Below are 4,323 nucleotides of genomic sequence, written 5' to 3'. Positions count from 1 at the left end.
TCCAGAGCCAAGAACGGCAGGCTGCAGAGAGGGCTGACCCCATTTCCCGAGGCAGCAGTGCCAGGAGGTCTGTTTTCCATGGTGTTTACTGACTCCTCCAGCTCCAAGGAGCTCTGGGTGTTTGGGCCGCGTTCCCAGGGTCATCCCCCCAGCAGCACGCTGGAGGCAGGGAGGGAGCAGTGGGGGTGGCTGGGCCAGCTGGGCAGGGTGGAGGCAGCCGGTAACAGAGACACGCATGGCTCAGCCCTTCCCTAATCTGCACTCCTGCCTACTCCCAGGCCCACCTCTGATTTGGGTTCAGAGCTGGGGGCCGGAGTGGGACTGAGCCGAGACCTCTTTCTTCAGGCTGCCTGGTAAGGCAGGGGTGGAACAGACCGACGGAAAGTGGTCATGACTTGTAAATGGGGTCAGGGTTCAGTCAGTAAAGCTAGGGCCAGTGATAAATTGAGGGTAGAATCAGGGCTTAATGTATAACCAGGGTCAGGATTCAATGTCTGACCAAGCTTATATGTCCAAATGTGAATAAGGATGAGAGCTCAGTATGTGACTGGGATCAGGGCTCAGTGCATGATCAGGATCAGAGCTCAGAGTGTGCCCAGGATTGAGGCTCTGTGTGACTCGCATCAGGGCTCAGCATATGGCCAGAGTTAGGGTCCACTGTGTAACCAGGATCAGGGCTCAGGGTGTGATCAGAGTCAACATCAGTGTGTGACCAAGATTAGGGCTCAGTATGTAACTAGGATCAGGACTCTGTGTGATCAAGGTCTTGACCTAGCTTGTGACAAGGGTCAAGCCTCAGTCCATGAGTAAGATCAGAGTTCACCCTGGGACTGGGATCAAAGTTGAGTGTGTCACTAGGATTCAGAGCTGAGCGTGGATCAGGGACCATCTGTGGGTGGGATCAGGACTCAGTGTGGACGCTGGTGTGTACAGGCTGCTGTGGCAGCTGTAAGCCTGCGGTGGGCTCAGGGATGATGGGTCTCTTCTCTCTAGTGTTCAGCCCCTTTCATCTTTTGTTCTCTTTCATTTAAGAATCACTCCAAGGGGCGCCTGGGTGGCTCCTTTGGTTAAGCATCCAACTCTTGATTTTGGCTCAGGTCATGATCTCATGGTTCTTGAGATCTGGTCTCTGAGTCCACAATGTGGAGCCTGTTTGGGATTCTCTCTCTCTCTCTGCCTCTCCCCTGCTGGCTTGTGCACACACACTCTCTCTCTCAAAATAAGTAAGCATTAAAAAAAAAAAAAAGAATCCTGTACTCTCTGCCAGACACTGTTCTAGGTGCTTCAGACACAAGGGTCACCCAGCTGCAGTCCCAGCCCTAGAGGATGGCCCATCTCGCAGTCTCCACGGTACAAGACACTCCCCAGGAAGGACCCAGGACGTATTTCTGGATATTTCTACCCCAGGACTCAAGGTTTTCTAGACAAGGCTTTGAAGCCCGTCCCTTTGAGGGGGTGGGCAGGAGGGCATTCCAGGCAGAGAGCACTGCTTTGAGCAAAGGCTTGGAGGCTGGGCAGCTCGGAGCAAGGGAATCCGGTTGCCAAGGTGAGCACTTGGCCAGTATCAGTACCGCCAGCAGTGGACAAACAGGGCTGGGTTATCAGAAAGCACCTTTCAGGCTAGAGCCATGGGGCCCGGGGCGGCCCGGCCGGTTCCCACGGGGGATGGTGACGGGGTGACTGCTCTGGAGAGCGCTCCCTGCCCAGAGAGGCTGCCCAGCTTGGGTGGACAGGATGCAGCAGACAACGGGAAGGGATGAGGCTGCCTAGCGTGGCTGACGGGAAGGGGGCGGACGGGCGAAGGAGAGTGGGTGGAAACCAGAGCAGCTGAGCGGGTGAGAGTGCAGACGGCCTGAGGGAGACCATGGTCAGGGGCAGTGCGGGGGCGGGGGTGCTGCGGGAGGCACTGGCAGAACTCAGAGGCCGGGGGCGGGGGGATGCGTCATCCCTGAGTGCTCCATCCACCGCCCACCGGCCAGGTCCCTGCAGCCTCCAGCTCCCCCCCGCCCCCCTCGAGCTAGCCGGCCCTGGCCTCGGGGACCCTCCGCGAGGCCAGCTGTGCGGCGCAGTACAGGGCGAGGTCCCTTGCCTGCTGGGTCCAGGCCTCCCACTGGCCCCAGACCTCGGCCGTGGCATCAGTGCGACCCACTTCACGCCCACCTTCACAGAGCCGCGTCTCAAGCACGGTGGGCCCCAGTCCTGCCCTGCTTAGCACCCTTCCATTCTCCTGCTCCGGGTCCCCGGACCAGAGCCCCCCACAGCCTGCCTCATGTGCCCCCTGTGCTACCTGAGGGCAGCCGCCGGGGAGGCAGGGCTCAGGAGGGACCGTCAGGTTGTCGGAGGGACAGGGCTACCTCCCAGACTGCCTGCCAAAGCGGGGGAGAGCACCGTAGCGCAGCCACAGGGAGGGCTGGGGGGCAGGCACCTGCTGGGGGCGGTGGGCTCAGAGGAGGAGGCCTGAGCCTGCAGACGGGGCCGGGGGGCCGGGGGTGCGGGCAGGGCTACACAGCCACAACCCTCATTCGATCATCAAAGAGCCCATTTTGTCGGACCGGGTGACCATCATTCCCTTTGCTCAGATGAGGAAACTGAGGCCCAGAGCAGTTAGGTGATGGCTCCCAAGTCACCCAGCCTTTGGGCAGAGCCGGGCTAGGCTCTAGACCAGCTGGCCCCAGGACTGGAGCTCTGAAGCCCAGGCACCATCAGGACGGTCAAGCAGGGAGCCTGGGTCAAGGGCCAGCAGTGGGTGTGTACCCACCCAGGGGGACTGGGCAACTGGGGGCCTGGCCGGTCCTGCCCCAGCCCTCTCCCAGGGCCCCCCCAGGGGGTTTGCTGCCCCCACTCCTCCCTGGGCGCCTCCCACTGGTAGGACAGGTCACTTTCCCAGACACGGTGTTACCTGAGCCTGAACCAACTACAGTGGGCGTTTATTGAGCATTTACTCTGTGCCGAACGTGTTTTGTCCCTCGCTCCTCACCCTACAATCTGAGGCTCACATTCTGATCTCCACTGACTGATGCAGAACCAAGATTGAGAGTCATGCGGTGGCCTGACCTCCCCGCAGCTGCCGGCAGAGCCCTGACCCCTCTGTTCACTGCCCCAGGCTGTCCTCGGGGCCAGGCATAAGGTTACCACCTCCTGCAGGGGTGGGGCTGGGGGTGGAACGAGGCCCACCCAGTTCCCGGCCAACCTGCTGGGTTGGTTTGGCCCAGGCGGCCCCACGCCCCACGCCTGGGGAGCCCGCTTGCGCCCACTCCCCCAGCTTTCTCCAAGAGCAGGGATTTCGGAGTCTGCTGGGGCCACGGTGGGTGTGGAGCCCAGGGACACCCTCCACAGTCTCCAGAGAGCACGGGTTCGAGAAGCTGGGCAAGGCTCCAGTGACAGGGGCCCGGGGCCCCGGCGGCCCCTGAGGCAGCTGCGTGGCAGGGAGCCCCACCTGGGATGCAGACAGGTCAGGTCGCTGGTCAGGGCCTTTCCACATCCGTCACTTTAGACAATGAGCACCTCAAAGAAGCCCGGGAGGACCTGTGGGTAATGGCTCTGCGCGCGGCCTCCTGCCCGGCCCTAGGGAGGCTGAGCTCCCGAGTTCTGGGTTTGGGGGTCAGAGGGCGGGGGCTGAAATCAGACACAGACATGACTCAGGTCCCCACCCTCTGCTAGCCGCGAAGTCAGACGACCTGCTTCTCCTCTCTGTGCCTTGGTCTCCCCACCGTGACGGCACGTGGCGCTCTCACAGGTGGTCAGGAGCAGTCAAGCCTCCGATGCCATCAAGAGAGACTTGTGGCTTGTCAGGTGGGGGACCCCCGAGGCACAAGGTGGGGATCTCTGCTCACACACACCCTGCCCTCAGACCCGCGGGTAAACACGCTCACACGTGCATGCACGAGCATGTGCACACCCACACGCCATCCGCAGCGCCATGCACGTGCCCACGGATCTGGGAGCGCCTGCACGCCTCCCGCCACACGCAGGGCGCACACGCCTGTCCTCTCCGTGGCTCCCACGCCCGAGTCCCCGAGTCCCCGAGTCCCCAGGTGCACCTCAGGGCCGCCCTGCTTTCTTGGATGCCGGCTTCCGGACTTGATGTCTCCCCGGAGTCAGCCGTGGGCCCAAGGGTCTACAGCTTCAGAGGAAAGGGGGCTGGCCGAGGCCCCTCCTTCCTGCGGCCCCGCCTGGGGCGCCTGGGGGTCCCACCAAGCTGAGGTTACCCCCCATCCACTCTCCACCTGCGAGTCCCGCAGAGAGCCCACTGCCGGGCTGATGCTCCATTTGCAGGCCTCTCGAGCCCTGGGGACCCCTGAGCCCAGCCGCAGCCGTGGGGGA

This window comes from Hyaena hyaena, unplaced genomic scaffold (genome assembly GCF_003009895.1).
Source record: "Hyaena hyaena isolate Hyena2069 unplaced genomic scaffold, ASM300989v1 scaffold_69, whole genome shotgun sequence".
In the NCBI taxonomy this organism is placed as follows: Eukaryota; Metazoa; Chordata; class Mammalia; order Carnivora; family Hyaenidae; genus Hyaena; species Hyaena hyaena.
Note: the sequence above shows the minus strand (reverse complement) of the source record.